The sequence below is a fragment of the Protopterus annectens genome, chromosome 4.part0, assembly GCF_019279795.1.
Source record: "Protopterus annectens isolate FY-2018-M chromosome 4.part0, PAN1.0, whole genome shotgun sequence".
NCBI lineage: Eukaryota > Metazoa > Chordata > Ceratodontiformes > Protopteridae > Protopterus > Protopterus annectens.
The window spans coordinates 792,645,253-792,657,847 of record NC_056733.1 but is presented as its reverse complement, the minus strand read 5'-3'; the positions used below and the strand labels follow the sequence as shown (position 1 = coordinate 792,657,847).

The 12,595-nt window shown below is 38.7% G+C and overlaps 1 protein-coding gene across 12 annotated transcripts in view; it reads left to right on the top strand.

The window, feature by feature from the left end:
* LOC122799590 (RIMS-binding protein 2-like) overlaps positions 1–12,595 on the top strand; it is a 2,967,700-nt gene that overhangs the window by 1,745,103 nt on the left and 1,210,002 nt on the right. The window lies entirely within an intron of this gene.

Sequence of the window (12,595 nt, the reverse complement as noted above, 5' to 3'; positions counted from 1 at the left end):
AAACAAAAAAAAATCGAAATGGTGTGGCAAGGTAGGATGGGGAAAAGTAGGGGCACAATGGGTGGACAGTGGACAGAAGACGTCTTATGTAATAATTTTCCAAGGGTTCATTTCATCAAAGACCAGTCAGAATATGCAGTACTGCCAGGCACTGCCCCATTTAACTCATTCATGCCTTTAGTGATTTTTGTGTATACTTTTTGTTAACACCCATAGCTCCTTATGGCAGACCTTGCTTGGGTCTAAATTCTTTAACTAAGTGACTTATCAGCTTACAGTAGGCAGGATTACAAAGGGCAAGTAGTTATTAATAAAATGACATTAAGATTGTTAATCTGGGATGTCCCACCGTAGAAAAGCCTTGATTATCTGATTCTTTTTAAACTGATTTTTCGGAAAATGCTCTGGAATGCAAGTATGTGTGTAGGCTTTAAGAGGTGCGACATTTCACACGACATAAGTGTTAATGAATTAAGTACGTCACACACTTTATCAACAAGGTTTGTTACTGTTCATAAAACATTTTGTAAGTCTATACCACCTGGATAAGAAAGCAAGCAAGCAATATGCTTGGTTTTGTCAGATTTGTGGTATACAGCGATCCTTTTAATTATATCTTTATTTACTGTTACATATCATATCCCTGGTTTCATAATAGTGTTAAACATGCCCTTGTAAACACTCCTCAAGCTGTTTAACATAAGTTAAGCTACTGGCTATGTCCCTGATGAGTGGTGTACTCTAGTGGTAAAGCCCCTTCATAAAGGTAACCTTATTACTGACCTAGGTAGTTGAAGTCCTGTTATCAGCCTTACAAGCTTCATGTGCAAAACCATGGGATATATTATAACTGACCTCATAAACTGTGATATCAAAATTTTTGTTTGACTTGACCCCCAACAGTTTGGCTTTGTGAGGGGTAGATCCTGTTGAGTTAACCAGGCAAACTTATTCAAAAGAGTTACAGAGTGTGCAGATGGTGGCCAACCAGTGCATGTTGTGTATCTTGACCTGGCGAAGGAAATCAACACCATTCCCCATGCTGACATCATACAAAATCTAATTGTTCCCCATGCTGACATCATACAAAATCTAATTGTTCCCCATGCTGACATCATACAAAATCTAATTGCTTTAAAACTCAGCCCATATTGTGGTAAAATGGATAGTAAACTGGCTGAAAGACGGATCCCACACAATGTGAGTTGCAGATGCCTCATCAGTAAGTATGAAATTGACCAGCGGTGTCCCTCATGGCTTGGTGCTGGGACCTATCCTTTTTGGTATTTACTTCTCAGATCTCCAAGTAAAGAACCAGTACCTCTGGCTTAACAAAGATTGCAGATGTCTGTAAACTGGAGGTTGTTGTGAAGTCGCCCTATGATGCCCAAACTCTCATGAAAGAACTCTCCCTAGTAAACCCTTGGTGTACTAAAATGAGCTCAAACTAAATGAAAAAAAGTGTAGTGTCACTTTGGTAGAAAACCTCTTCCCCCTCATCATGCTGTATAACCAATACACTACTACAAAATGAAAATTTTGTTTGGAACCTAGAAACATGGGGTGATAGCTACCTCTCTTGACCATTATTTGACAACTGTTGTCAGGAAATCATTTTATTTAGCGCACCCCAGTTGCCAAGGGAATGTCATTGTGGTCTAAATGAGTAATCATTTTCGTACAGTCAGCATTGATCAGGCCATTTATCAACTACACCCCGCCCCTCCCAGGATGTATGTCACTAAACATGAAATAATTAGAAAGATCCCAAAGGCTCCAGGCCAATAAAATCAGAGGCCTAAGTCCCTGAGCTACCAAGAGAAGCTGAAAACTCTGTCCCTTTACAGACCTTTGATGGGAACTCTGTCTTGCTTGCTGCACCATTAGAGACCCAGTTGTCCTGGACTTCCTGTTCTTCTGCATGTCTAATATATCCACCAATATTAGAACCAGGGACCTAACCAGAAAAGGACATTTCAGTGCTGTAAAACATTTTGAGACAGTTTTAAGTCTTTTCAGGATACAAAATTAATGAAGCTAAAATGACGGCAATAGCTAGAAACCAAACAGACATGAAACGGTTCAGCAATATCCCTATTTATAGGGACATGATAAAATTAAGTACTTAGGAGTATGGATTAAAAAGGATTCTGGTGTGGCAGCTAAGGCACAGTTAAGGATCCTGTACATAGCACAAGCAGAAACCTATAATTCAGTGTGGAAATGGATAATGATGAAACAGGGTGAAGCTCAAGAAATAAGGAGAGACTGGGATTTTGGATGCAGACCTTTAAGGAGAATAGTAATAAATGTACAATACAATAATTGTATTTCGTAAGGTAGCAGAAAGTATTCTAAGAATTAAGCCAACATCGGAGTGGAGAAAGGAGATTCTGCTAATAGGATGACTGCAATTAGGGATACAGACAATAGGAAAGAGGGGGCTGGTATTGGAGAAAATGACAAAAGAACCAAAGTATTGAGCAGAAATAATTGGAGAGGGAAAGATAATCGAATGGGAACAGGCCAAGAATTTATTTGGACTGCCGGTTAGAGATTGCCTTCCCTATCAAAGATTGATATCAGAGTATAGGCAAAGAGAAAGAAATAGGGGGATCCTAAGCACTGGTAGAGTTTGTAGTAGAATCTAGAACAGAAGCTGCTGTTAAAAAAAGAATAATTAGTAGAGCATATAAAATATTGCATGATAACTATAAGAATCAATCAGAAGAGGTTAGAAGGGATTAGGTAAAGAGACTGGATAAGCAATTCAAAAAGAAACAATGGGGGATGTATATATGTCTTCCAAATATGCAACAAAATCTAGAAGATTTAGGATTTTTATCTGGAAATCTTTACATAGATATTTTATACCCCAAGTAGACTCCATAGAATTTTTTCTCAGGTTGATAGCAAATATTGGAGGTGTGCTGGAAAGAAAGAGATAATTGGGAACATATTTTCTTGGAGTGTAATGAGTTGGCAGAGTTTAAAAATTACCCGCAGACTACTCTATCAGAAATACTGCATGAGCAAACTGGTATAACTATCGAAATTATTTTTTGAGCTAGGATACAGAATTGGAATTGTCTAGAAATAGTAAGGCCTTGTCAATTCTAATTATGGTGGCTGCCAAAAATGCAATTACAAAAAAATGGAAATCAAAGTCTAAACCAGCTGTACTAGAAGTAGTGAGTACATTAACAGAGATAAAACAACTGGAAATGTGACCTTTAGAAAAGGGTAGGAGCAAACTGTATAGAAAAATGGGAATTGTGGGAACAATACCTGCAGAAGAGGAATGAGGTTAAGACAGGATTTTAATGAGCTATTTAATGCTTGACTGACAGAGGTTAGAAATATTATAAGCAATGTATAATATTTGCAACTAAAATTATGTCAGCATGGTTTGTTTTCATTTATATAAATGTATGATTGCTTATGTCATAAGGGATAAGTTAATAAAGATGTTTCTTGTTTAAAAAAAGCTTCTGTTGCACAGCTAATGATATATAGGAAGAGACTAAACAAAAGATAATACAAAAACTGAGAAAAACAGATTAAAACACAAATGGAAGGCCCAAGGAAACAAACTGCTGCAGATAAAAGCTAGAAGAACTTTAATTTAGAAAGCTTTTGAAATAAAAACTTCTTTAAAACTATGAGAGATAAGCGCTTTCATTTACAAAAATACATGGACTTCATCAGATAAATATTGCTGGAAGTACACACACAATTTGTAGCTTTTATGACCACCAACCTCCCAGGAAATGAAACATCATCTTAAAGGTACCACCACAAAGAAATTCATGTGGCACTGAGTCAATTCCATTGCCAACTCATTACTCTCAGAGAACCTATGCTCCTAGGTACCTCTTTTCCCCCATTACACCTCCAACATTTACCATCTAGCTGAGGAAATTGTTTTGAAGCCTGCTTGGGTTATGAAAGTACATATGCAAACACTTCCGGACAAAAAGCCTAACTCTTCTAGATTTTGTTGCATATTTGGGAGCCATTCAAATGTCTTCACATTTTTTGTGAAATGCTTATCTAATCTCTCCTCCCAGTCTTTTCTGATTCCTATAGTTATCATGCAGTACTTTATGTGCCCTACTAATGATCCATTTTTAACAGCAGCTTCTGTTCTAGATTCAACTAAAAACTCAACTAGTGCAGGTCTTTCATTTAAGATTCCCCTATCACTTTCTCTTTGCTTATACTCTGATATCAATCCATTATTTTTGGCTTTGTCCAGAATTCTTAAGCAGAAGTTGAGAGGTAATACAGTCGGTCATTAATGCTAGGCATTAAAGCTTCATATGTCCATTTTTCATAAAAAAATAATGATGCAAAACCTGTTGTGTTAAAATTTTTAATTGAATAAGTAATATTTAAAAATTTTCAATTGTCCTAGTTATGAGCCTTCATTTCCGTTGGTTTTCACTTTATCCAAAATTCTTGGTGAAAGAAGTTGATCTCTATGCCTCAAAAACACTCACATAGGTGTTTCCATGGTAACTGTGAGCCTGAACAACTGGAAAAAGACAATTTGTTACTTGGATAATCTTTTTCCAGCTGCCTGAGCTTGCAGTTATCTCAGAAATGCCAATATGAATGATTCTGCATAATCACTACTCCCAGTAGTTTGAGGGCACATTAGCAGCTGTTGAAAGTGGAGGAGCCCATCCCCCCCCATGCCCTATGGTTCCATCACCCATGGATCTAATCAAGGAAAGTTTATATCAACTATAAGTTTGTTTCATAATCTTGATAGTTCTTAGCATGCAGTTTCAAAATCTTGTCACCCTGTTGTACTATATATCCCTGCATAAACAGGTCAGCACCTTCCTAAGCAAATGGCATTGAAGATAAGTACACCTTCTTTTTTATTTCCACATAGCAAGTGGAAATTTGCCATCTATAGGGAATTGAATCGTGTAAATATTAATGACAGCTTACTGCTTGATTTCGGGGACTACAAGATGAAAGGCAGCTAATCTGTGGTGTGTGTGTGTGTGTGTGTGTGTGTGTGTGTGTGTGTGTGTGTGTGTGTGTGTGTGTGTGTGTGTGTGTGTGTGTGTGTGTGTGTGTGTGCTCGTTTGTATATGTTTGCGTGCATACACAAATGTATATTTTGATATAGTATAAAACATAGGAATTATCACAGTGAATTTCCTTGTCTTGAGGTTCAGGGTACTGGGCTTCATTATGTCCTACTTCATCCTAAACATTTTACAAGACATTTAGGAGATCTAGACTGGTCAGCAGTCATGGATTTTGTCCTTCAGCAGGTCAGTGGCTGACTGCCATTAAACAGCTCTGGAGTTAATGAATGACACATTAGGGGATGGGAGGCACAAATTGTATCTGTATTCACTTCTTTCAACACTACATCCTAATACCTCTCATGGAAGTGCAGGTGTGTGAAAGGTGATTGCTTTCTTGCAGTGTTACTCACATCCCCATTTCTCTAGTTATGTTAGACATGATGTAATGTGTTTCATTCAGTGGGCTGAAGACATAGCCGGTCAACATGTTGAGCTGTGTCTGAATCTATCGAATGGATGTCTTGTCAAATGGTTTGCCCAGCCAATAGGCAAGTGTCGACTTTTACTTACCCAAGATCATGGCAAAGCTGAGATTAGGAATATGCCCTTTTCCCTACTGTTGTGCAATCTCAGAGTTGGTATATATAAATTAGCAGAGGCTAGGGGAATACAGCTCCACACAAGCAGCACAGGGAGCTTGTCCCCTGCAAAAATGTTTTCAGTGGTTTCACATGTGTGTTGGTGTATATGGCATGGCATATTTTTATACATTGTGTGGATGGTCTGGGATGATTATATGGAATTTGTCTGTATTTCAGTGTTTCAACTGAATGTACAGTGTGTGCAATAGGGCAACTATTGATTACTTTTTTTGATCTGCTGCAGTCACTGTTGCCTTAGATCATTCAATACATACTTGATGTAATATAAGAAATTTTGCCATTGAAGAAATATGTGGTCCCCAGACATCCCCTTCTGAATCCTTTGGCAGTGGGGATCTCAATCCCACAACACAGTGTAGATGACCTTAATGTCAGAAAGGGAGAGCAATAATGGCTCGGAATGCAGGATTCTCTCCTGAGTGTTAGAAGAAGCAGCAGGACAGTTGTAGTGTAGTATGTGTTGCTTATTTAAATTTACTAATATTGATTTTAAACATTGATATATTAACTTTGCTTTCCTGGTTTTCTGTGCCATTTACTCTCTCTCTCTTCCATCCAAGGGGCAATAGATATGCCTTTCCCACTGAGTTTTCACTTTGTCTTTGGCATCCTGATGTCATGAAATCCTTCCTTCCAAAAGGGAAAAAAAAAACACTAGTTTAGTAGGTACCCCCATTAACAGTCACTAGAGATCACATGCTACCTAACAGTGAAGACAAAAGGAAGGCATTTATAATGTCTCAGTCATTTTTTTAAGTGCAATTGCTCAAATTTAACTATGTCAGGTCAGTTTAAATGTTACACTTAGACTGAAAGCATTTCCCATTGTGATAATATGGGTTCCACCTAGGTTTCAAAACAGAACCTGAGTTTAATATTGTGGAGTCCATGTTATAGACAGAGTTTTAAACTGCTACATATCTGGTCAAGTTGATTTTAGACGTGTCATAGATTCTGAATGTTGAACGTGACTTTGTGCAACTTTGAAGAATGGGTAAGAAGCAGTCATTTTAATTTAAATTATCTGTTCCACCTTCCCTAATGCTGTGAGATCTCTGGATTGTTATAGGTAAAGGGGATCTGAAACTGTTGATGGGCTTAGTGACCGCAGCAAAAATACAGAAGATATGTTTTGTTGTGGAGTATACATTGTTGGTAATAACTTTTTATGCTTTGTGATTTTTGTGCTATACTCAGTTTGGGGAGCCAATAAGGTGATTTTCATTTGCTGAGATTAGTTGGTTTGTTAGAATAAATGTCACCATCCACCAAAGGACACATTGAAAAAGTGTAGTTTCATCTTAGCCATTCTGCTGAAACAGTAGTTCTATGAACATAAAAATATTTTCCTTGGGTGCCTTCACTCTCCCAGTCATCCCCAATGTAGGTGGAAATATCCTGCAAGTTCCACATTAAATATTCTATATTCTCACCATAAATTACAGTCCCTTGTGAAAAAGAGGAATTTCCCTTGATGTAGAAGATTTTGTTTCTGGTAGCCGAATGTGGCATTCATCTTTGTGACATCTGGCTGCAATCACTGTACTCTGTGTCCTTAAAACTGGTTATCAATTACAAAATGACTGCCAACTGGGAAACGCAGCATTAATGCAAGATTACAATCAAGGAGAATATGGCATATCACAGGGGAATATACACAGTTAAAGTAAGAAACTGTTAAACAGGTTTCACTCAGCCAACTATTTCTGATTAAATAAAGTATAAAAAATTATCCACTTAAGGTCATTAACTGCAAACTACATTTTTATGTAAAATAAATACCTGTATGTGTTTATGTTATGCTAAGACAATTGCTGGTATAGTTCAACTTGTTAATAAAGCACTTTCAAGGTAAGCAGACAAAAATGCTATAAATTGCATTTGTTTCTACTTCTGGAGTTTAATAAAGTACAGTTGTGTAAGTAAACTAACTATAACAGTAGATGGTTGCATGATCATTGATGCAGTAGCCTTAGATATATGGGTAATATTCTGCCAAGGCTATAACAGCCAGACAGCTTCCAATGTTTCAGGGAGCCTTCCACTCACCCAAACTATCAGGCAGCTCAAGTGGAGCTGACTAAAAGACATGTTTGGGCACCAAGCACTTACCTTTCCTGCAGACTGAGAGGAGAAGGCTAAGCCCTGAAAGAACAATGCTAGGAAGAACAAAGAATAAATAAACACACCTTGGCATAAACAACATACAAAAAAAAACAAGGATGATGGAGGGAAGGAGTGACTATTACAGCAGTGATTATTAAAACATCTTGGACAACTCAGTGGTGGCGTTGTTGTCTCACACCAAGAGGTTCTCCAGTTCGATTCTCGGCTGGGGTGCCTTCTCTGTGGAGTCTGTATGACCTCCCTGCATTCATGTGGATTTCCTCCAGGTGCTCCAGTTTCCTCCCATGTTACAAAGACATGCATCTGGACTGTTTCTCCCAGGGCCTCCACTGAAAATTGGCTTCATTCCAAGTCGTACTTTCCCAGTTAACAAATGTTAAATAAATAAAAAATAAAAAAATCTACTGTTATGGGAAGTTTACTTACAAACTTGTACTATGTTCTTCATACTGATCACTGCTGCAGTAGCCTTGGCTATATGGATAAATTACCCAAGCTTACTACATTTAGGAGGTCGAAGGAGAAGAATCCAGGAGCTCCTGGAGACTGGTCCATGCAAAGCCTTATCTAGACCTAGAGATGGAATCAAAAGCTTATAGTGATTTGTAAAAGTATGTCGAGAGGACCAAGTTGCTGCTTCTAGAATACTTCTATAGTCCAACCCCTTCCAAAAAAAAAAAACATAGCTGAAGATAAAGCCCTGGTAAAGTGGGCCTTGACCCTGCCTAGAATAGTTTTGTTGTGGTGAGTATAAAAATGGTAACAGCCTTAGACAACTGTTTTGAATTAGTCGGTTTTGAAACTGGTTGTCCCTTATTTTTACCTTCACAAGAAATGTAAAATTTATCTGAGGATCTGAAAGATTTAATTCTGTCAAGACAGTACCTGAGTCGTCTGTGGGCATCCAAGGTATGGAATGTCCTTCCTCCCTCATTTTTGGCTTCAGGAAAAAAATAGGGAGATTGTAAGATTGGCTTAAAGTAAATCTGGACATCACTTTAGGAATAAAAGGATTAGTTCTCAAAAAAAAAAACTCTCACTGTGGAAAATGAGATAAGGTTGACTCACCATAACATCTTGAAACTTAGATGCTCTTCTTGCAGATATCATAGCATTCAGTAAATCTGTTTTTCATGTTAAGAACCTCAGTGAGCCAGGTTAGCTGGTTCAAACGGAGCAAGTGTTAGCCTCTCTAATGCAAAATTAAGATCCCAAGGAGGGATCACCAATTTTCTTGGAGGCCTGTTACGCAAAACCACTTTCAAAAACATTTTGACATGAGACTGCATTGAAAGAGGCGGCTTCATTCCCAGGCATGCTGAAATGGCCAGTAAAAGAACTTTGATAGGGGGGGAATAAAGGTCATAGGATAGTATCTCACACAAATATTGTAAAACCAGACAACAATTAGCCCTGAATTGGTGCTGGTTATGTTGTTGGTGCCAACTATAAAAACCTCTTCCATTTGCTAAAATATGATTTTTTAGTTGTAGGGTTTATTGCCTCCATGTCCTGCATGTCCTCAGTAAAGAGGTGTCTAAAAGGAATTAAAAGCCTTTTATCCAGGATGTCAATGGAAGATAATTGAATTCAGGATGTATCAGGCACCCCTTTTCTTGTGTGAGTAGATCAAGTCTGTGAGGAAGCTTGTGGTAATTGCCCCTGATCATTTCCAAAAGAAGGGAGAACCACTTTTGCCTGGGCCAGAAGTTTATCACCACAGTAATCTTGGAGGATTCCTTCTGAATCATCAGAAGTATCCTAGATATCAGTGGGCATTTGTGGAAGAGGTGGAAAAGCATACAGGAATATTCCTGTCCAAGGAAAAGAAAAGGCATCTGTCCTCCAGGCTTTCTTACATGGAGACCTGGAAAATAATCTTGCCAGCTAATTGTTCAAAGAGGAGGCAAAGAGGTTTACTTTAGGAACTCCCCACAGATGGATCAAATCTTGGAAGACCCCTGATCTAGTTTTCATTCATGAGGGTCTGTCCTTGTCCTGCTTAGCTTGTCTGCCACATAGTTTTGCTTTGATGGAATGTAGGATGCCTGTAGAGGGAGATTGTTCTGTGAAATTATATCCCAAGCTAACATCATGACTAACATGCAAAGGGGGTTTGACCTGATTCCCCCTTGCTTATTGATGTACCACATGACTGTGATATCGTCAGTAACAACTTGAAGAGGTTCTGTGGATCAAAGATGAATAAGAGAGTGCTTGATCCAGGTAAACATCTCTTTTATAGTTATGTGTTTGCATCTCTGTCCATGGTGTCCCACACAGCTTGCACTTTTATCCGTCCTGAAACTGCTCCCCAAGCAAAGTCCGAGGTGTCTCTGGTGACTGACTGCTTTGGAGCAGAGAGGGAGAACAGGATACCAGGATTTAGAGATATCCGTTGTCTTAACCGAGTGATTTCTCTTCTGACAAACCCCAGCCCTGGGATTTGAAAAGACAAAGGGCATTGGTGTTGGGACCAAAGCGACTTCAGATACCACTGTGTCTTCCTCATGTGGAGTCTTGCCAGGGGTATCATGAGAATCCTGAGGTATTCCCTCACAGTGACTGAAGTCCGAGGGGGAATCCCTAGAAAAAGGTCTAGATATAGATCTGTTTTTTTCCTGTGGAAGAAAAGCTCTTTCAAGTGTGGTGTCTAGTTGATATCCCAGAAAAGCAATCCTGTGAGAAGCAGTGAAGAAAGGCTTTTGAATGTTTACTTGGAATCCCAGCTTTTTTAAGAGCTCTCTCGCCCCGCCCCCCTCAAAAAAAAAAAACTCTCCAAAGATAAGCAAGTCTTCTTAATATGGACAAATGTGGATACTCTTTAGCCTGCATTGAGCTCTAACTGGAGCTTGAGACTTTGTGAACACTTTTGGTGCAATGGGTAGTCCAAAGGGTAAGGCAGAGAACTGATAATGCGATCCAGACACACAAAACCTTATGAAACACCTGAAATGTGGGTGAATAGAATGTGATGAAAAACATCGTTTAAATCTAGTGTTACCCCAAAAACATGAACAAGGAAGAAGAGGTAACAGGTTGTGATGTGACATCATTTTGAATTTAGGCACTATCTCAAACAGGCTTAGGAAAGAAAGATCCAGAACTAGTCTCCAAGCATTTTCTTGCTTTCTTTAGCACTAAAAACTTCCTTGAATAAAACCTGTTTCCCACCTGGGAAAGGGGAAGTGGTTCTAGCACTCCCTGGAACAGCATGTCATGAAGAACAGATGGAAATAAAAGAGCCTGGTCTGCAAGCTGAGGATTTACTTCCTGGAAATGAAGAATTTCCTCCAATTGCCATCTGTAAGCTTGATATATGATCTTCCGAACCCATTAGTCTTTATCTATTGCTAAAGAGAAAAGTGAAGATTCAGGCTTTCTAAAATTCTAAATGGGGGAGGCAGGGCTGGACGGGGGGAACAAAGTCTCTTAAATAGTCATTCTGACATGTTGGACTGTCCTTGATTTTAGGAGTTTCCAAAATCTGTCTTGTAACCCTCTTGCCATTTCTTCTTAAATGTCTGTTTACCCTGCAGTTTGTTGAAATTGTTTATTTTGTTTCTTACTAAAATTGGATGAGGAGTTAGAGAATCCCTTGGAAAATTTGGAAATGGAGGGCTGAAAAATCTTAGAGATTCTCTGAATCAGTTTACCCCTTTCATCACGCTTTTTGAGCACTTCTTCAGCAGAGGGGCCAAAACCTAAATCACTATCCAAACATCCTTAAAACAGTACTAGTGGCCATAGCCCTTTAAGAAATATCAACAGTCATACACATACACTGTATGCAATGAGTAGTGACTTAAACAATAAAATAAAGTACTTAAAGAAGATTTTTCCTCACAAGAAGAAACTGCGGACAAAACATTCCTCATACTTTCACAATTAGTCAGGACCAACCTTAACATATTAGCCTGACAATTCAAACTTCAGAAAGTTAAAGATACAGAAGCATTCGTTGAAGGTTGTGCATCAGGGCTGGCAACTCAGCACATAAAATTCAACTGCCAATCATTAGCGGACCGGCGTTCCGCTGTGGCGACCCGTAACCGGGAAAAGCCGAAAGACACAACAACAACAACAACATCAATAATCTTTCCATCCTTATCAAAAATAGTAGGATTGGAATTAACCGTGTTTAGCAGCAGAAAGATTACCTAAAGCTATAGCTGCTGGACCAGTTTTGGGAAGTGTATTAAAACTTTAATGATTGAGGAACCTTACACATTCTATCGGCATTTTTATGGACATCTTTCTCACTGTCAGGAAAATTGCAAGCAGTAACACACACATCCACTAAAGCTGACAGAGCAGAAGGGATGGCTACAGGTTCTGGAAGGTTCTGGAAATTCTTTCTGTAACAGTTCATAGTATTTTCTGAGGGGCTGAGAAAACTCAGAGTTCTCCCACAGAAAACATTGGCACATTCTAGAAATAGCCTCAGAGAAAGAGACACCCCCCCCCCCCCCCAGGGAGAGTAAGAAACTGAGCTCTCCTTTGAGTCTGAATCAGACATCTGAGGAGAAAACCCTGTATCTATCCCTTCATCCTACTATACAGATTCAGAATCTTGAATCTCCTCAGGAAAGGAGGTATCCCTCTTTCTTTTAAATGAAACTACCTTACAAAAAGGATTAATTATCTGAATTAAATCATTAGCTAGACCTAACAACTTACTCCTGTCCAAGGAAATTTAAGGAGGAGAAGATGCACACTTAGTTTTCTGCTTCTTTTTGACAGGAAACATTGAGT